Here is a 22,229-nt window from a genome sequence, read left to right on the forward strand (position 1 = left end):
TTTGTCTTTTGTGTCTCCAATAGTCACCTTTGGTCTCTGAGAAGTTGGAAGTCTCCAGTGGTCCGAGAGCATCCAACTATCTCGTTTAGCCTGACGCTGTCTCATAACTAGGTTAGGTCTCTCTGAGTATCTGGTGCTCTCCTGTGATCGGTGAATGGCCAGTGGTCTGCTTTTCTCCTCAGTGGTGTCCGGTGGTCTGTGAGTGTCCTCTGGTATTCCTTGGACTCCGGTGTTTTTTTGTGATGTTACTCTCGAGTGTTTCTTGTGTAGGTGTCTTGTTGCCTTTCATTTTCTTCCAGCGTCTGACTTCTTCCGGTGGTCTGTAGGTGTTTTATAGTCGCCTCTTGTAGTCTCCTGCGATCTATATGCCTTCAATGATCTGCCTTAGTCTATTGTTTTCTCCTGTGGTCTGTGAGTACCCAATGGGTATCCTGTTGTCTCAGCTGGGCTCCCACAGTCTTTGGGTGTCTCATAGCATACCCTGGGTGTCGGGAATTCTCCTTTAATCTGTAAGACACTCATGGTTTCCGCTCATCTCTGATAGCATCCTGTGGTCAGTGATGTACAATGGTCTTGATTTGTCTAGTGACCCCCATGGCCTATGAGTACTCAATGGTATTATGTGTTCTCTTGTGGTCTCCTAGACTTTGTGAGTTCCAAGTAGTCTTCTGTAGTCTACGGGCGTTTTGTGGTCCTCTGTTTTCTGTGAGTGTCTGATGGTCGCATGTGATGTTTTGTGGTCTCCTGTGCTCTGTGAATGCCTTATAGCATCCTATGTTCTCTCACTGTCTGGTGGTCTCCACTGCTTTGCAAGCCTATAATTGTCTCCTCTGATCTCTGGAGGCCTCCTGTGGTCTCTGGGTGCCCAGCGATCTCAAGTGGTCTCTGGTGCCCACACGTGGTCTCTGAGGTCTCGAGTGGTCTCTGATGCCCTCCCATGGTCTCTGAGTGCTCAATGGTCTCGAGTGGTCTCTGGTGTCCTCCTGTGGTCCCTGAGTGCCCAGTGATCTCAAGTGATCTCTGGTGCCCTCCCGTGGTCTCTGAGTGCCCAGTGGTCTCGAGTTTTCTCTGGTGCCTTTCTGTGGTCTCTGAGTGCTCAATGGTCTTGAGTGGTCTCTGGTGCCCTCGCATGGTCTCTGAGTGTTCAATGGTCTTGAGTGGTCTCTGGTGCTCTCCCGTGGTCTCTAAGTGCTCAATGGTCTTAAGTGGTCTCTGGTGCCCTCCTGTGGTCTCTGAGGTCTCGAGTGGTCTCAAGGGGTCTGTGGTGCCCTCATGTGGTCTCTGAGTGCTCAATGGTCTCGCGTGGTCTCTGAGTGCTCAATGGTCTTGAGTGGTCTCTGGTGCCCTCACATGGTCTCCGAGTGCTCAATGGTTTCAAGTGGTCTCTGGTGCCCTCACGTGGTCTCTGAGGTCTCGAGTGGCCCCTGGTGCCCTCCCGTGGTCTCTGAATGCTCAATGGTCTTGAGTGGTCTCTTGTGCCCTTCCATGGTCTCTGAGTGCTCAATGGTCTCAATTGGTCTCTGGTGCCCTCTTGTGGTCTCTGAGTGCCCAGTGATCTCAAGTGGTCTCTGGTGCCCTCACGTGGTCTCTGAGGTCTCGAGTGGTCTCTGGTGCTCTCATGCGGTCTCTAAGTGCTCAATGGTCTTGAGTGGTCTCAAGTGCTCTCCTGTGATCTCTGAGTGCTCAATGGTCTCAAGTGGTGCCTGGTGCCCTCCTGTGGTCTGAGTGTCCAGCGCTCTCAAGTGGTATCTGGTGCCCTCATGTGGTCTCTGATTGCCCAGTGGTCTCTGGTGCTCTCCACTGGTGTGTGAGGTCTCGAGTGGTCCCTGGTGCCCTCCCATGGTCTCTGAGTGCTCAATAGTTTCAAGTGGTCTCTGGTGCTCTTCCCTGGTCTCTGAGGTCTCGAGTGGTCTCTGGTGCCCTCCCGTGGTCTCTGAGTGCTCAATGGTCTTGAGTGGTCTCTGGTGCCCTCCCGTGGTCTCTGAGTGCTCAATGGTCTTCAGTGGTCTCTGGTGCTCTCCCATGGTCTCTGAGTGCTCAACGGTCTCAAGTGGTCTCTGCTGTCCCCCTGTGGTCTCTGAGTGCTCAATGGTTTCAACTGGTCTCTGGTGCTCTCATGTGGTCTCTGAGTGCTCAATGGTCTCGAGTGGTCTCTGGTGCCCTCCTGTGGTCTCTGAGTGCCCAGAGGTCTCATGTGGTCTCTGAGTGCTCAATGGTCTTGAGTGGTCTCTGCTGCCCTCCTGTGATCTCTGAGTGCCCAGAGGTCTCGAGAGGTCTCTGGTGCCCTCCTGTAGTCTCTGAGTGCTCAATGGTCTCAAGTGGTCTCTGGTGCCCTCCTGTGGTCTCTGAATGCCCAGAGGTCTCAATTGGTCTCTGGTGCCCTCATGTGGTCTCTGAGTGCCCAGCGGTCTAAGGTGGTCTCTGATGCCCTCCAGTGGTCTCTGAGTGCTCAATGGTTTCAAGTGGTCTCTGGTGCTCTCCCCTGGTCTCTGAGGTCTCGAGTGGTCTCTGGTGCCCTTCCGTGGTCTCTGAGTGCTCAATGGCCTTGACTGGTCTCTGGTGCCCTCCCGTGGTCTCTGAGTGCTCAATGGTTTCAAGTGGTCTCTGGTGCTCTCATGTGGTCTCTGAGTGCTCAATGTTCTTGAGTGGTTTCTGGTGCTCTCCTATGGTCTCTGAGTGCTCAATGGTCTCAAGTGGTCTCTGCTGCCCTCCTGTGATCTCTGAGTGCCCAGTGGTCTCAGGTGGTCTCTGGTGCCCTCCTGTGGTCTCTGAGTGCCCAGAGGTCTCAAGTGGTCTCTGGTGCCCTCATGTGGTCTCTGAGTGCCCAGCGGTCTCAAGTGGTCTCTGGTGCCCTCTTGTGGTCTCTGAGTGCACAGTGGTCTCAATTGGTCTCTGGTGCCCTCCCTTGGTCTCTGAGTGCTCAATGGTCTCTATTGGTCTCTGGTGCTCTCCATTGGTCTCTGAGGTCTCGAATGGTCTCTGGTGCCCTCCCGTAGTCTCTAAGTGCTGAATGGTCTCGAGTGGTCTCTGGTGCCCTCCCGTAGTCTCTGAGTGCTCAATGGTCTCGAGTGGTCTCTGGTGCCCTCCCGTGGTCTCTGAGTGCTCAATAGTGTCAAGTGGTCTCTGGTTCTCTCCACTGGTCTCTGAGGTCTCGAGTGGTCTCTGGTGCCCTCCCGTGGTCTCTCAGTGCTCAATGGTCTCGAGTGGTCTTTGGTGTCCTCCCGTAGTCTCTGAGTGCTCAATGGTCTCAAGTGGTCTCTGGTGCCCTCCTGTGGTCTCAATGGTCTTGAGTGGTCTCTGGTGCCCTCCTGTGGTCTCTGAGTGCTCAATGGTCTCTAGTGGTCTCTGGTGCTCTCCACTGGTCTCTGAGGTCTCAAGTGGTCTCTGGTGCCCTCCCGTGGTCTCTCAGTGCTCAATGGTCTCGAGTGGTCTTTGGTGCCCTCCCGTAGTCTCTGAGTGCTCAATGGTTTCAAGTGGTCTCTGGTGCCCTCCCGTGATCTCTGAGTGCTCAATGGTCTCAAGTGGTCTCTGGTGCCCTCCTGTGGTCTCTGAGTGCCCAGTGGTCTCAAGTGTTCTCTGCTGCCCTCCCTTGGTCTCTGAGTGCTCAATCGTCTCAAGTGGTGTCTGGTGCCTTCATGTGGTCTCTGAGTGCTTAATGGTTTCAAGTGGTTTCTGCTGTCCCCCGTGGTCTCTGAGTGCTCAATGGTCTCAAGTGGTCTCTGGTGCCCTCCTGTGGTCTCTGAGTGCCCAGTGGTCTCAAGTGGTCTCTGGTGCCCTCCCTTGGTCTCTGAGTGCTCAATCGTCTCAAGTGTTGTCTGGTGCCTTCATGTGGTCTCTGAGTGCACAATGGTCTCAAGTGGTCTCTGGTGCCCTCCTGTGGTCTCTGAGTGCCCAGTGGTCTCAAGTGGTCTCTGGTGCCCTCCCTTGGTCTCTGAGTGCTCAATCGTCTCAAGTGGTGTCTGGTGCCTTCATGTGGTCTCTGAGTGCTCAATGGTCTCAAGTGGTCTCTGGTGCCCTCCTGTGGTCTCTGAGTGCCCAGTGGTCTAAAGTGGTCTCTGGTGCCCTCCTGTGGTCTCTGAGTGCTCAATGGTCTCTGGTGCTCTCCACTGGTCTCTGAGGTCTCGAGTGGTATCTGGTGCCCTCCCGTGGTCTCTGAGTGCTCAATGGTCTCGAGTGGTCCTGGGTGTCCTCCCGTAGTCTCTGAGTGCTCAATGGTCTCAAGTGGTCTCTGGTGCCCTCACGTGGTCTCTGAGTGCTTAATGGTTTCAAGTGGTCTCTGGTGCCCTCCCGAGGTCTCTGAGTGCTCAATGGTTTCAAGTGGTCTCTGGTGCCCTCCTGTGGTCTCTGAGTGCTCAATGGTCTCAAGTGGCCCTGGTGTCTTCCCTTGGTCTCTGAATGCTCTATCGTCTCAAGTGGTGTCTGGTGCCTTCATGTGGTCTCTAAGTGCTCAATGGTCTCAAGTGGTCTCTGGTGCCCTCCTGTGGTCTCTGAGTGCCCAGTGGTCTCAAGTGGTCTCTGGTGTCCACCTGTTGCCTCTGAGTGCTCAATGGTTTCAAGTGGTCTCTGGTGCCCTCCTGTGGTCTCTGAGTGCTCAATGGTCTTGAGTGGTCCCTGGTGCCCTCCCGTGGTCTCTGAGTGCTCAATGGTGTTGAGTGGTCTCTGGTGCCCTCCCGTGGTCTCTGAGTGCCCAGTGGTCTCAAGTGGTCTCTGGTGCTCAGTGGTCTCTTGTGCTCTCCCATGGTCTCTGAGTGCTCAATCGCATCCTGCTGTGATAGGGGGTTTCATAGGATCTATTGGTCTCTTGTTGTCTGGTGCTGTTTACTAAACTGGAAAACAGGCATCCCACTGTTGCCTATGGGGGTACCAAGAGTTAATAACAACCCTTAATATACGGCATTTAAGGGGGACACAGTGTTGGGCATGGGCATGGGTTCTACAAAGAACGAACAGAGACAAATGGAAGATGCAATAGAGTAACAAAGAGAGAAGAGATGCTGCACATGCATGACACATACATGAGGTGCCCTAGGTAGCTGAACAAAAACTTTATTTAAGGCCTCTTGTCATTACGATGTAATTTGTTGAACAGAACGGATATTATTGAATTCCGCAAAAGTCAATCAGAAAGGGAACACCAATGCTAAAATTATAACTGAAAATAAGAACAAGTGGAGGAAATGTTTGATAAGCAACAAGAGTCTTTTTATGTGCACCAAATCCTTCAGTCGCCCACAGCTGTTTGCTAGAATATTGTGCACAGAAACATATTCAGAAATTGGTTTCTAAATGTTGGTTTACTCATCTCCCATCCCCTTGGGTGTAGAATTTCTATTATTAACTCCCAGTGGTGATATTTTTGTATATTTCGGCAAGAGTTTTGAAAGCGGCAGCCTCAAGTTCCTCACCTCTAACAATGTCCCAGATGCAGGTATGCAGGTTATATACCCTGGAGGAGGGAGCAAGGTTGGGAGAAATATTGCAGGGCCCACATCAACAAACTCATGCAGAACCTCAATAAAAGAACCATTTCAAAGTTCTGAAAAGATGTCCTGTAACCAAAGTAAAAATTCTGCAGCTCCAACACCGGGCGTTATCAAGCAGTATTAGGTGGGCTAGTCGCCTCAACTTTAAAACGCAGGGCAGACTTGCTCTGTTAATAAATACTGCAGCAGGAGCGTGGTACCCGGAAAAAAACACGAGAACTGGGGAATAGTGACCCTCTGCACATCCTCCTGACTGGCCTGGGAGAAAGGGAATTAAAGTGTGGAACCCATGAGGAAGGGCATAGCTAGTGGGTCCAAGTCACCAGCCTACTCTTTTGTGGGGGATGCCAGGAAGTAGCCATTGGAAGTCCTGGGGAGAAGTGGTGCAGTGATAGGGCCCGATCCACAAAAGTAATCCGAGACAAAATCCTAACTTTATGACTTTCGGTATTCACTGAAGGCATTTAGGAGTACTAAAGTTAAGATTTTGTCTCAGTTAAACTTAAGTTTTGGTCTTAAGCTGAACTTAAGACAAACTCAAGTTTAACTGAGAAAAAATCCTAGTTGTAAAGTTAGGATTTTGTCTCAGTAAAGCTTAAGTTTGTTTCAACTTTAACTTAAGACCAAAATTTAAGATTAACTGAGACAAAATCCTAACTTTAGTACTCCTAAATGCCTACTGCGAATATCGAAAGTTGTAAAGTTAGGATTTTGTCTCAGATTACTTTTGTGAATCGGGCCTACAGACTGCAACCCAACGGTGTTCCATGCTCTGTTTCCAAAGTCCTGGGGAATTCCTGTATAGACACTAACATTGTGACTGGGGTTGAGCAGTTAGAATATGGGCCAGGGCCTGTGTGTCCCCTGCCTAGATGCCACGGCCTTAAAACCAACAAAGCACCCTTAGAGATCAGAAAGGCTCCTAAAAAGAAACCAGGAATGACAGGTGAACCACCAGGTTGGTGTACACAATGGCATTATCTTTATAATGGGTGATAAGGTGCCAGTGGGTGGCAGGCACATTTGGTGTGGTGTGCACTTGTGCCAGCTGCTGTCCTGAAGCTTACCGTAAGCCAGTGCCTGGACTATAAATGTGTCATTCCTAAGAGATAGGAAAGTGTGCCAGGGCATGTCTGGGAATACAGCCAGGTATTAGAAAAGAAAGAAGGTAGGAGAGAAAATCCAACACTGTTCATCTCCAGGGAGGGTTCTCTCTATGAAGGCTCTTGGGCTGTTGGACCGCACACTCAGCACTTCCTGATCTGAACAATAACATCCGGGTCATGACAATATGGCGGAGAGGAGTATGGGTCCTGGCTGATATTTCTGACTTCAGGAGACTTATAAACTTTAAGGGCAGTAATTCATATGTGCGGGTGTTTACCAATGGTGGGCACCAGCACTTACTTTCGGGGACCAGGACTTACATTCCACCATCAGACCTTGACCCAGAGCAAGAGAGAGAAAAGCAGACAAAGGAATAATATTAAGGAAGAGAAAGATCAGAAAATAGTGACAATGGGAGAAAGCAGCAATGAGAAAACAACATGTAAGAGTGAGATAAAGAGATAGGAAGTGTAAGGTGCAAGAAAGGCATGTGGTGGAATCAAGACTAGGCAATTCAACAACCCTTGCATTCAACAGTGCTGGAGGCAGACTTTTACAAAAACCATCAGGACCCGCTCCATATGTTTTTTCACAATAACCTATGACTATGTAGGGAGTGGAAGTAGTGGATTCAGCAGTTTTCAGTATTTTTGATATTTCTATGAGGCTTTTGAGTCTAGAGCATAAGGTTTGGGAGTGGGAGCCTGCACTTGGTCGACCTCAGCCCTCAGTATCAGCGTATCAATATGCATGGGCACAATATGGGGACAGCTTAGGGGGGCTATGGAGAGGCAGTTATTTTTAACTTTACAAAACTGTAGCAGGTGCCACCATCGCCAGACCATATCATCCACTGAATCTTTAAGTTGGAAAAAGACCCCCGGATGAAAATGGAAGAATTGGAGTTGGTGGATGAACCACACAGCTGGAGAGGAGTGGGAATGTGGAACGTCTAGGTTAGAGCACATTTCTTCTTAAGTAACTTCCTGAAACACTTAGTGGAATAGATGAACTCCAACAAACGCTAGAAGGTCTGATGTGGACCAGGATCTTTCATTCATGTGGTACGACAACATCTTAAAGGGAACAACAATACCAAATCTGATTCGGGACGTGGCGGATATATTTCTCCCACTGAAACCCTACAATAGGAACCAGGCACATGGCAACATAGTTAGATTATACACTCTGGGAAGCAGTGGGTGTTTGTGGGAGCCAGGGGGATGAAGGTCACACCAGGACTCTCAAAAATGATCAGGGTTACATAAAGCGTTCATTTAGATGGTAAAACAAGTAGAACTCTTTGATAACAATATAGAGTACAAGACATAATTGCATAGAGCCTTAAAATAAAATCGATAAGAGAGGGATGCTTAGGCTGCATATGTCTTTGGCCCTGCTGATCAGATCCAGGAGATCTCTGAGAATGTAATCTCTTGGGATACTGGATGTGTCCTCTGCCTCTCTGGTCAAGGACCCTATGACCTCATAGGTTAAAGCCTCACACTTGTAGCTCTAGTACAATTCTAAGACATGATGCACTCCTTGCCAGCACAATGGATCTTAACCCAACAGTTGACTTATAAATCTGCATGCAACTCTATGGAGGAAGAGGAGGGGAGAGGAAGTAGGGATGAGTAAAATGTTGTTGACCTTTGAGTCATCTTTTGAAGGTCTCAGTGCCTTTTGCATGTAACCATAAATCTGCCAAGGTGGAATGATGGAATGTGAATAAAATACAGGTTATTATGATGAATTCCAATAAAAACTTTTATGAAGGTATAAAATGATTATTTTCGGAGCTGAGTCTCTGTTTCTGAGAAGATACATGCCCGAAAAAATACATCAACTGCTCACTATGATCACAGTATACATTGACAGGTATATCTGGATAGAAATAGGGAGTGCATTTATTGTCAGCAACATCTTTCGGTCAAACTCTCTCATGCAATTTCTTCCATATCTCTGTTGCATTTTTCCTTCCCCTATTTGTAGTGAACACCTAGGATTGTGAAAGGTGAAAGTGCACCTTCACCCTAGTGGGCCGCGATTCTTACACGGTGGTAACGAGCCCCCCTCCCCCACCGCCCCCACTCTTCAGGGGGGATCCCATTTAGGCCAAAGGCAATGAATAGCTGTGAGATATGGGAGACTCGGGGGGGTGAGGGGGGGCCATCATTTTGCATTAGGCCACTGGAGTCTCCATATTAAAGGCCTGGTTTCCAAAAAGGGGAGTAATCTATACATTTCAAAATTATGGTTACAATTTATATAGACTTCCTCCTTCTCGAAAATCTGCTTGATGTGCAGCGCTCCACACCTACTTCCCGACACTTACTCCAGAAAATTGTCCACATTGTGGTTTTAGGCAGAAGAAAGCTAAAAATCAAGTCTTTCTATCTCATAAATACTGGGTTGTAGGCAAGGATGAATCTTCGAGTGCAAATCTGCTATATTCACCTGCACAATACGGCTTCTTAAACTGCAAGCCATAATTTACTCTACAAGCTCCCATACATCTTACCCCTTCACACACGAGTCCCATTCATTACAACCTCCGTACAGCCAACATTCCATCAACAAGTTATCTTAGGATGGCAACCGATTCGTTACAAAACACCTAAATAAATAATAATGTGCCACTTTGGATTAGTTTCACACTTGTGCTATTTGCGACATGGTTGAAGTCGCATCACTGTTAATACAATTCTGCTGCTGACGATTAGTGCACTGTATAATTTTTCACATTTAACACACTCCTGGGCATGTGTTAATTTTTAACCATGTGCAGTGCCACTAGAACTGTGCGACTCTGCAGTTTTTTCAACATAATTAGTGATTTACTGCACTTGTCTCATTATCCAACATCCGCTGCGTCATTTGCACAATTCAGCAAAACACTATGGGCCATTGGGTCTCATTTGTGAGGTTTAGCCATAGGCCTTCCTGCTGCACTGCCCTATGGCAAAAGAAAAGGTCAGGAATGCGCCGTATCTTTCTGATAGGGCGGATGTCTGCCCTTTTTTCCCCGTGCTGGTGCACAATAGGCTGCCGTGCACCAATGCAGGCACCTTTGCACAATGGTGCAAGGGCGCCTGCGTTGCGGGGATGATTATTTTTGTGCAGGAAGGAAAACCTTCCTGCACAAAAACAATCACAAGAGGGTTTTCAAAGATATTTTTCCGGGTTGTGTCTCCCTAACGCCTCCCTTGGGTCATGGATGTTGCTGGAAATACCCCCAGCAACAACCAGTGCACGCCCCTTTGACGCAGGAAACAATATTTACGAGGCAGCGTTAAGCCCAAAAAAGTGGCTTAGTGCTGCCTTGTAAATATGGAGCATGTCCTACGCCACGGGCGTCACAAAAAGTTACATTCCGGCGGCGCAAGATGTGTGTCTATAGCAAACTGTCAGAAGTTACTAAAAAAAGAACCACACATTGCTAGTACAGTGGCAGACCATCTCGTAGTTGCTGATTTTTGTAGTCATGTGTTAAGCTGGTAATATTGACGTGAATTAAACGTTTGCCCATATACTACTGATGTGGATTACAATGAAAAAATAGTGAAATAATACTCTCTACGAATGTGCGGCATAACGCTGCAAAATGTGCTTTTCCATTCTGCATGATCTAGTCAACCGTGCCATATAATTTCAGTAGACTCAACTATATGACCTCAGGCACAATTCTTGGTGTTGAGCAAGGGAAAAGGAAAAAAAATATGTATATTGTACAATGTATATTGTAAAATTTTCATTTAGATAATTGTGTTTTATTTAATTTGTTTTAAAGTATTCTTTGCGATTTTAATTTATGATACTAAGGACACATACTTGGGGTTTTGATAAACTTTTATGAACCGAACCAATTGGATGGAAGTAAATAACTCTAGCTGGATATTCACATTTGCTTACTTGGTAACATCCGTTTTATAATTTATCTAGTTTACAACAAACTAATTGTGCTTAATACTTGATTTCTCTGGCCTGCTAATCTAGGCGAGTCATGAAATCTAAGAGGTCTTTGTCTAATCCTGCATTTCCTAAACTGGGGGCCGCAACTAGTGCTTAACCCCCTGCGTGCGGGGCGTATTTTCCGCCTGTGCTGACTCCGCCTTGCGCGGGCGGAGTCATGACGGAACGGTTCCGTCATCAGCACAGCTCACCCGTAGCTGATGACGGAACCGTTCTGTCATCAGCACGCAAGGGGTTAATTCAAGTCTGTGGTTTCCGGTGCTCAGCACCGGCACTTAATTGGTTTCTGGTGCTCAGCACCAGCACTTAATTGGTTTCTGGTGCTCTGCACCAGCACTTAATTATTAACACCACACTTATGACAGTCTGCCACATGGTGGCGCTGCTCATCTAATTTAGAGAAGAGCAGAACAACAATTGTTTACTAATACAATATACATAAAAAATTCGTAATATCTGCCTACCCAGACATTGCTTTAGCTTTGGGGACCAAGAATAATCTTAACTGTCACACTTGCAGCCGAGAGAGACGGTTAATAGTTGTTTTGGTACCGCAATTGGCAGCAATGTTAGAGCAATAGGTGGTGAAAGCTGCAGTGACCTCCTAGTCGGAGCCTTGGCACTTATTATTTTACAAATTAAGCACTTGTCACAACCCACTGGTAGGTCGCTAACTGATTTCTATTGAGTCGTGAAAGAGCAAAAAATAATGATGCCTTTACATTTTATATTTATTTTGCATTTGCTGTCCTTTAACCCATTGGGCGCGGCCGCGATTCTGCGCCTGTGCGGCCGTCTTAAAGAGTGTGCGGGTTCATGACGGCCCCCAGCCGTCATTAGCACACGCCCACCGTGATGCATGACGGCTGGGGGCCGTCATCAGCATGGAAGGGGTTAAAGACAGAGGCGAAAAGTAAGGCTATGTCTTCTGACAAATTACTGCTTTTTTTAACATGGGGACTGTTGTTTACATTTCTTTCTCTAACTGCAACGTAAGAGGAGTTTTTAGTGTGAACTGTGTGACAATCTTGATGGGGCACACGTGTGAAACGTAAAGGAAAGACTGCCGGATGTACATTTTGTAACACCCAACATATAAATACCTGCAAATGAACTGTACACATATTTCTGAATATATCAGTAGTAGGGAAAGCAAAAATGAAGCACATTTTCTGTAATTTAAAAGTGTGATGGAAACAAAGATTTCAACAGGATCAAAACAAATCAAGACACTTTTACTGGGTGATGCGCAAATGATACATTTCCACTGAACCCCGTTTTCCACACATTTTGATTTATGTGCTGTATAGTTTTGTCAGTAAAATTGTATGTCTTTGTAAATGTTATGGTATTTTAATGGAAAATGTCCTGTAAATGACAATGCACTACTGCACAATGCATGATATTTGCAACAGTGTGCTCCAAAATGCACCACCAGCTACATACTACACTCTTACCATTCTCCTGCTGCATACATTTGCTACACTTTGTGTGAAGCTAGGATTCACAATCCCTATGACTTCAGTGATGTAAACCTTGATGCCAGCACTCCTACTCCGAAATTGTTCCAGGACCACTGGTGCAAAGATGCTGAATTATGTCCCTAAGTCCAGTTTTAAAACAAACCCTTACAAGTAATCCAAAGCAAGACTCCATGTGAGCCTTCCAATATGTTTTGCTGCTGTATCTTTTTACTTTACACAGCCATTTCAACAGAGTATGTGCTCACTATGCGTAATCATAAACAATCATCCCACTTGGGCATCACTTTCACAAATATATTCCAAAATGAACCTCTGGGCCTTGTTTTAACACAATAATGGATGTGAGGCCTTATCACATACTCTACTGCAGAAGGGGTTTTTCACATTTGCTGACATTACTTGTATCAACATGAGGATTGTTCATAAGCCATGTGATTTTAGTGAAGAGGTTCCAAAAGCCAGCACCCCACTCTGAAAAGAGTTCCAACTCCAGCGCAGTTCCCCATCTGTCACTTTTATGGGCAAATCAATATATTGACCTCTATCCAATAAAGACATATCGATGGGCGTGGTCAAGGTGGTGACATTTACAAACAATCGCTGTTAGAGAGGAAAGCAAAAATAGTAAATTCACAGCATTTTAAAAGCATGTCTACTATTACATTAAAAAATTGTCCAGTCTCGTGTCTTTTTAAGATAAGTGGGTCGCGAAAAGTTGTCTTTCTATAAATTGAGTCCTGGTTCTAAAACGTTTGGGAAGCAATATCTAATATCTACATTGAGAGTTTCAGTCAGGTCAGTACGGTGCTATTAGTACCACTGCAGACAGGGACCTTTCGTGATGCCATAAATGGTCAACTAAGGGTGCGATGTTGCAACATATGGCTTGCTATTAGTGGAAGGGAGCACCATAAATGAAAAATATCATCTTGCTTAGCGCTTTAAACCCTTGCAACAGAGCAGTACCCACGCCAGAAGGGAAATCACACAGATCTGCTTGGTTATGCCTACTTGCTACCAGGATTTGGGTACCTATCCTTTTACGTGAAGCGCTCTAGTATATAGTGCTATTGTGGTTCACTCTATAGGAAAGACTACAAATAAATTACTTCAATTCTAAAGATCCTAGGAGGGCTGTACACTCAATTGTGAGAGGGAAACATCCTTTACAACGCAACCATTACATCGCACTACACTTATAACGCAGTCATTACATCGCAACATCCTTACAAAGCATGTCACTACAGTGCAGGCATTACAACGCATACCATTACAATGCATGACACTACATCGCATGTCACTACAACGCAGGCATTACGATGCATACCATTACAACGCATACCATTACAACGCAACCATTACATCGCACTACACTTATAACGCAGTCATTACATCCCAACATCCTTTACAAAGCATGTCACTACAATGCAGGCATTACAACGCATACCATTACAACGCATGACACTACATCGCATGTCACTACAACGCAGGCTTTACAACGCAACCATTACATCGCACTACACTTATAACGCAGTCATTACATCCCAACATCCTTTACAAAGCATGTCACTACAACACAGGCATTACAACGCATACCATTACAACGCATGACACTACATCGCATGTCACTACAACGCAGGCTTTACAACGCAACCATTACATCACACTACACTTATAACGCAGTCATTACATCCCAACATCCTTTACAAAGCATGTCACTACAACGCAGGCATTACAAAGCATACCATTACAACGCATGACACTACATCGCATGTCACTACAACGCAGGCATTACAACCCATACCATTACAACGCATACCATTACAACACTACACTATCCAAAACTTACCCTACAGTTGCACCCCTTGGAGTTAGAATAGTAATTTTTACCCCTACACTATCTAACACTTACCCTACTGTTGCACCCCTGGAGTTAGAATAGTAATTTTTACCCCTATACTATCCACTACTTACCTTAAATGCAATGTAATGGTATGCGTTGTAATGGTATGCGTTGTAAAGGTAAAATGTGATGTAATTGAATGCATTGTAAAGGTAGTTTCTAAAAATACGATGTAGTGTCATGCGATGTAATGGAGTGTGTTGTAAAGGATGTTGCGATGTAAAAACTGTGTTGCAAAGGCATGCGTTGTAAATGTATGCGTTGTAACGTCATACATTTCTTGTGAGATTCAGCCTAAACCACTATTATGACTCCGAAGCACAGGATGAATTAAGGTGGTTGGCACAACATCCATGGGATGTCAAGATGTGCATTAATTTGCCCCACCCAACCCAAAAAATTATTACATCAAACACGATGCAGAAAACTATCAGCACATGGGGTAGAATTTAGAAACACATTTCACCTAGCTTTATACTGGGAAATCTGGTATCTGTTATTTTACGTAAGGACTTAAGACTGTTTTTGACAAAAGTATGTGACTCCATGTTGTTTGTATGGACATCCTGTCTCTATTGCTTAGAAGAAGCTGCAAGGAGGTAACAATGCACTAATCAAATACATAAAGGTGATGCGAAGCAGCACTCTCGTTCTGGAGGTGTGACATTCACTAGTGGAGACAATGTCCTTAGTTTGACCTTCAGAGCTGGACACAATTCTACAGAGAGGGCCTGTAGACTGAACACAATACTCTGTATATGGCCAGTAACATTGCACAGAATCGCAAGATGAGGGTCTGGTAACTGTGCACAAGACACATGAACTAGGCACTATTGTCCAATGTAGTCTAAGGTCTGAACAAAATGTTCCAGGGCTGGTACCCAGAGCTGAGATGATATTCAAAACGGGTAGTTAAGAACACAACATAATAATATTGATGATGCCCCCAAAATTGGGTACAGTATTTAATATGTGGCGTGCAGTATGAGAGGACGCAACAATTATTTCGTGTTCAGCTGAAGTTAACAACATATATTTTGTGGTAATCAGAACTGGGCACAAAACTGCAGAGGTGGCGCTAGAACCTGACACAAAAGTTCTAGATGACACCTCCAAAACTGGACGCAGTTGACTCAATGAGTCCGCTAAAACTTCAGAAATGGGCACAAAACCTCAAATTGTCCCCCCTACAGTTATCTTCACCGATCGAGGTGTGCCAGTCTCAAAGTTAACGTATGGAACTGTGGCAAATTCTGCTTTTCAAGCTGTTAATCCCTCTCTACGTATCTTTGGCAGCAGGGCTGGCTTTAGGGTAGTGCGACTGGTGCAGCCGCACTGGGCGCTGAACTGTGGATGGGGCACCGACCTCGGTGGGGGGGGGGGGCACTGTGTTTAGCAATAACTTATTATTGGAGAGATGAGGGACACTTTTGCCCTGTGGTAGTGAGAGAATCTGAGAAGCGGTCATGGGGTGTTGGGGGGCCAAAAATTATTGTCGCACTGGGCGCCACCAGCACAAAAGCTGGTCCTGTTTGGCAGCCACTGTATCGCCACCCTGCTGGGCACTGGATGATGACTCTCGTGGACCCACTTGTGCACCTGCACAGCTCTAACGTTACGCAACATGCACGCGCTGCTTTAAAAAAGTGTAGCACACACTGTTCAGGCTGCAACAGACTTCAGGGAGATAAGTGTCTCGCAGTGTCTGAAACTTTCCATGCTAAGGACATGGACAGGAGCCTGGGAGTCTGCACTCTGGCAACAGCCAATCAGCAGCAGCGTGAGCCATGACACGCCCGTCCTTTGTCCGCCGCTTGAAAAACAGCCTAGCCTGATAACCTTTCTTTCTTACAAGGTGAGGTGTTTGCTTACCTTTTGCGGCAGTAAGAGATGTCTTCGACTACCGTGTAACTGAGCCACTGAGGGGGGATTGTTTGAGAACCGGTTAAAGCTGTGAGGAAACTAGAAAAAGTGTGGGGCAAAGGAGGCCCGGGAACAGAGAACTGTGCTCAGGGCTCGAGTCAGGGTACCACGCGGGTGGACGGCGTCACCCCACTTATTTTACCGGGTAGACGCCGTCCCCCCTGCCAAACAGCTGGACTTCACTCTTTGCCCTCTCTGGGACGGGATTGGAGCTCACAGGACGCTGCACACGCGCTGGCTTCGCAGATGCAATCGCATCTAAGGGGTGGAGCGAGGGGAGGCAATGAGCCCGATGGCGCAAGCCACCTTTCGTGACGTCACCTCCTGTCGTGGCGTCACTTCTGGTGACAGCGTCCCCCCACTTCTTTTTTTTAGGACTTGTGCCCTGATTGTGCTGGTATATGGAGTATCAAACCTTCGCTTAAGCTAATGTTGATCCTTTCTGAAGGTCGTCTGCTTTTGCTCCTAAGGGGTCACCATTGCACCTTCATGCATTGTAGTGAAACTTTGTGGACGTGTGACCATTTCTGAATGTCTTTGTATCAGGCACAGTGATACTTTAAGTATGGCCCGGGGCGGCATGCAGCCCTCTTGACCTTTACATGTGGCCTTCTGTTCAAAAGTAGCACTGGGCTGCTGTTCACTATACTCAGCACTAACATTAAAACGATGCTAAATATGCAGAAAAGCATTTATTTAAAGGTTAATTGAAGTTAAAGAAAGGAAGTAACTAGGTTGTCCTGCACCACTTAACTTTAAGAACGCCTTAATTTTCAAAGTCATCCTGCAGCAAAAGTGTAAAAATGTGATACTGTTTATTCACAAGTGCAAAACGAGTATTTGATTAACAGGCAGAACCATTTCACCTTAGTACATGTATTATATCAGTGCATTGAGAAGTATTTTTTAAGGGATAGTTTTCAAATATGAATTTAGAAATTTACGTTCTTCCCCCACACTGACAACAATGCCAGTAGTGAATTGAGAGGTAAGTCAGTTGTTATGTGCACTGTTAGGGTGGCCTCCTATTATACATGAACAACATTATGGTTTATTAAAACATCCCGAAGTCATACATTTGGAGGTACCCCTATGTGATATTCAAAGAAAAAGGAGGGAAAGTGAAATGAAACGATTGCCTATGGACACACCGTTTGTTAAAGTGGGGAAGCTGGGATTAATCCAGAGTTTTCTGGTTTCAGATTGTGCAATTCAGCCACTAGATGCGTATGCTTCACTTTCCCTACACCCACCTTACAATGTATATCTCCCCCTCCCCAAGGATCGCCACCCCACTGGCACAGATGATGCCCTCAGTCACATCAGTGACCAAACTTTGCGGCCCTAGGGAAAATGTTTGCAAGTATCCATGTTTTGAGGTATACACGTGTGCTTCGCCTTGCCTCATGGAGATTGACTCCATCACAGATGTTGGGGAATCTCTCACTCTATTTTTCCCTGTGACTTGCAGATCTTTTTAATAAATACATTTTCTTTTTTTTTCCAAAATATCTTTATTTGGTTTTTGTCACGGGGCGTGACGGGACGATATGAACTGTACTGATAACATGGACTGGTGGTCAGGTGTCTCTCCCGTTACACCCCTTTCTGTCTCCACAACACAGCCTACCCAGTCGTGGTCGGAGAACTGGACACGTATGGACAATGACGCAGACTGGGAAAGCACAGCGGTAAAGACAGACAGTCCCTTTAAAGCTGGCTTTGGGGGAGATGTGGCTCCTCCCCCTTGGTGCGTCACGGAGCCAAAAGGAGGCGCGTCCAGGAACTCGACGAACGGCGATTCCCGAGGAGGAGAAGGCGCGAGAGAGGAGACGGAGTGTTGCAGAGAGGAGACCCTGACGAGCCCAGCTGTGGACTACAAGCCAGGAGGCCAACGGACAGGCGACTCGCCCCGCCACGTTCCCGCGGGAGGAGCGTGGCTCACAAAGGTACGGGGCAAAGTGGCGGGCTGGGTTGCACGTAGTGGACAAACGAACGAGTGAGGAGTCACTGTAAACGTGTATAGTCTCCACTACCCTTCCCTACCTTCACGAGCACAGTCGAGCACGAAAGCGAGCGTGTGTAGTAGCTCTGCACTTGGTGTCCCTCACGTACCCGGCCCCTTGCGTAACGTCTGTATAGAACCCCAGACTGATTCCTCCTTTTCTTTTTCCTTTCTTCCTGCCAAAAACGGGAGCTGACTGCCGCCCAGAACTCCACCCGAAGAAGCGGACGGTTGACGGGTTTTCATACCTGTCGTGCTTGCATCACCCTGGACCCTGTGTTTCCTAGAGGAGTCAAGACGGAAACGGATGAGTTTGCCCGGTTAAGGCCCACCAACAGACATCGTAGAGCATATTTGAAAATAAAGCCATCCTTAAAATCCTTATTTCAAGCCTCCGACTCAGTTCCTGTTCCCACCACCACTCCCGAACCCGTACAGTTTTACAACAGAATTATCGCTCTGTGTATACATTCAGCATTTGGTTGCAAACATCTAAAACAGCACGTACCCTTCCCATTCCCCCATTTGGCTATTCTGTCTGGAGTGTAGTACATAAAAAGCACATTTTGTAAAACAGCGTTTGAAGTTTGGTTGACATAAGAACAGTTTGAGATAGGCCGTAAGCAAATTCAAATTCCTCTGTCGTGATAGCTAATTTACTCTGCCATTTTTGTGCGGTTTTCTCTAGATCATCCGGGAATTGTTTTAGTAAAAGTGAATACATTCCCCCAATAGTGAATTTCTTTTTGGAGTTACTTAGTAATTCAGCTGTGTCTATTTTTCCAAATAGTATATTACCTCTGGTGTGTTGTATTAAAAAGTCTCTAATTTGGAGATACTTAAAAAAGTCTCTCCATTCCAGGTGGTACTTTTCTCTCAATTCCTCAAAGGAGTATATCCCTTCTACGGAGAGAAAACATCCTATATGAGTGATTCCGGCAGCATTCCATCTATTAATACAAACATCACTAAATATACCTGGAAGGGCAGGATTGTTTTGGCGAGGAGTATAAAATGAGAGACGCCCTATCCCCACCAGTTTCCTTACAGCTTTCCACACCTTGAATCCACCCAACAGTGTTTTTAATCTCACTTTCTTATGATAGCTGTCAAAGAGATATCTCCAGAGATAGCCAGTACTTCTATAGCCCAGGGTTAGCTGATGGATAGAAGGCCCGTCATCAGTCAAACCTATCTCCGTCCCATCAAGGTGAAAAAGCTTGTGATTATATAGCAGTACCGTAGCCCAATAATACGCCTTCAGATTAGGGAGGGCTAATCCTCCTTTTTCTTTGGGAAGTGTCAGGAATTTGTAAGCGCGTCGGGGTTGAGTGTATGCCCAAATGAAGCTAGAAAAGGTATGTTCCATCATCTTAAACCAATGGTCTGATATTTCTAAATTTATCGCTCTAAACATACAGAGAATTTTTGGAAAATATACAATTTTCAGCGCGTTCACCCGGCCAATCAAAGAGAGATGTAAATTATCGATGCGGCGGAGGTTTTTTTGCATTATATCCAGCATGGGTTTCAAGTTTAGATCAACCAGACTTTCTAATTTAATAAATACATTTTCAGACTCAACTGAAATCTGAAACCAGAATTCCTTCCACAGTGATAAATAAGAAAAAAAATCAAACTAAGAGCGTGAACCATGGAAGTCACCTGTTACCACTGTTTTGACCCTTGGCCTCTTTGATGTGACCCTGGCTACCTGCTGGTCTCAGAAATCATTAATGCAGTGGAGTACCCCAGACCCCAGCAGCAAATAGGAGATTGCTGCGGGGCTAAGGTTGGGACAGAGGGTCAAACTTGTGCTCTCAGAGGAGGGTCAAAGGTTGCATGATCTCACTTATGCCACCGCTGGAAGTTTGGTGAATCACAATACATTTATCGATCAGCTTACCTCAGTGACTTTGGGCCAGATGTATGAAGCTCAAATGGGTTTGCAAACGCCGAAATTCGCAAACACATTTGAGCAAAATGGTAGGTATGTAGCAAATTTCAGTGCAAAATAAGGAATCGCAAATTTGCGATTCCTTATTTTGCAATTACCGTAAGGAATTGCAAAATTTGGGATTCCCTAAATGCAATGTATGATGCAAAAAAAATTGCTAATTGTCCCTAAGGAATCGCAAATGACCACCAACTTCAAGTTGGTGGTAATTTGCAAATTTCTTTAAAAATGCCCATTTTTGCATTTTTCAAAGTGCCATGTGATGCACATACATGCCCTTAGGGCATGTATGTGCACCACATGCGCACCCATGCTTATTTCAGGGGTGCAACACACCCTTGCACCCTTGAAATTATTCTCAATTTGCGATTAGCAATTTGCGAATCGCAAATTGAGAATAATTTCACATTCATTCCTATGGGCCTCCTGGCCCATAGAAATGAATGGGAAATTATTCCTTAATTGCGATTAGCAATTTGCTAATCGCAATTAAGGAATTTTAAGAAATCGCAAAAAAATTGCGAATTTCTACATACATACCATTTTGCAATTCTCAAATAGCGATTCCTTAAAAATCGCTATTTGAGAATCATAAAAGTGTATCTTGATACATCTGGCCCTTTACTCTTAACTATATGCAACATATGGTGCAATGTCTCCTGTGCACTTGCAATAGTAACGTAGCCGGGTAAAATTAAACTGAACACAAGGAAAATAAAAAGTGTTCCCAGTACTCACAAAGCTGGCAGCCAGAGAGTACTGCTGACTCAGCAAGGCACAGGTAAAAGCAGAGGCAAAGCAAAGCAGGGGCGACAGGAGTACCCACGGCGAGCCGCAGAACCACAGCAAGAAGCAGAAGCATCCGGAACACTGCGGGAAAACAAAGTGGAAGAAATATGGAAGCATATGGGGCAAATGCCACTTGTGCCATTCAGTTACAACAGCATATTCCACAATACACACCAAACCTATAAAGCTCAGGAATACTCTTTAGGGTAATTGTAGTGTTCATACATGCCTTGGCTGAGAAGCAAGGATCTTTCATGGTGCAGAGACCATTCGCGGCTGGCTCAGGTAAGAGCGGTGGGGTGGGATAGGGGCGGGGGAAGTCAACATACGACGGGATAGCTTAAATAAAATGTATTAAAAAATAAAACCACTTACCTTGCGCTCGCCACATTGCCGAGTCGGAGATATTCCTTTTTTTTAATGTAATTTAACTTATCCAATCATATGTCGACTTCCCTGTCCCGCCCCACGACTCTTACCTGTGCCGGCCACCAGTGGCCAAGACAGAGGCGATGTTAGATGGTTAGCACCCTGAACTTCCGACACAGCACAGGTCCTTCTCTCTGATTAATATACCGGCAAATTCATTGACTCTCCATAGGTTTGAACCTTTGCTGCCTTAAACTGACCAGACCACTATGCATCTGTGGGTCAAGTAGAAGGTCATATGTCCAAAGATTTCATCTTACATATTGTGTCCCAAATATCATTTACAAAATTATTATCCCAGTTGGGGTGGAGATTCTCTAGTCTTAACTGCATTGAGTTGATAGTGCAGTAAACTATTTTTAGGACACATTTTTCCTGTCTGATGAAACTTCAGTTACAATGTTCTGTTACCATATGTACATAGAAAACATATGTATATATACATATGTACATAGAAAACAAAAAGACTAGATAGAGACACGTGCAAAATGTGGATAGAAACAGTGTGATTAGTTTGAACTTTTAGTGCTAATCAAATGGTCTGAATGTAATATTTGAAAAAATTAATTTGCACTGATATAAGCATTTGGATCAAGTCATCTGGTTCGAGTCAATGTGCTGACATTTTATGTAATGGGGCGGCGGGCACGAGCCTTTGTACCATCTTTTCCCCCTTTTCTTACATCCTCCTCTTTCCGTTTTAATCACCTTTGCTTTATTTGCTTTTTTGTCTCCTTCTTCTCTGTTTCCCCCTTCTATCAAAGAGTGGTGTCCCCCACACTCCTCTGTTGCACCCTACACAGACCCTTGCATCTTTCTCTACTATTTCCCAGAATCGCTGCTGAGCTCTCTCTTCGGCTCTAACACCCCTCCCTTTTTTAGCTATTCTGGAGCATGCGTCCATATGTGCACAAAAATACCCTTCTTATTGGTCACTTTCTTGCTTATTGTTTTTAAGCATTTGCTACAGGTAACGAAAATCTTATGATCTAAACCAGTCCCGTGGCACCATGTAGAAACATGTGATAGTCATGAACACCGATGAAGGCTAGTGGAGTGTCGGGCGGAAGTTCCTGGGGTTCACAAACCTAATAGTGTGGCGTTTCTCTCTCACCCCAGTTCTGGGAACTGTTTGCACTATCAATCCAATCGGTTCTCAAGCAAGATCAGTGGC

At 45.7% G+C, this 22,229-nt stretch overlaps 1 protein-coding gene across 1 annotated transcript in view; it reads right to left on the minus strand.

Moving 5' to 3' along the window:
* The window catches only part of HK3 (hexokinase 3), a 330,397-nt gene that overhangs the window by 182,787 nt on the left and 125,381 nt on the right, over positions 1-22,229 (minus strand). The window lies entirely within an intron of this gene.

The sequence above is a fragment of the Lissotriton vulgaris genome, chromosome 7 (assembly GCF_964263255.1).
Source record: "Lissotriton vulgaris chromosome 7, aLisVul1.2, whole genome shotgun sequence".
In the NCBI taxonomy this organism is placed as follows: Eukaryota; Metazoa; Chordata; class Amphibia; order Caudata; family Salamandridae; genus Lissotriton; species Lissotriton vulgaris.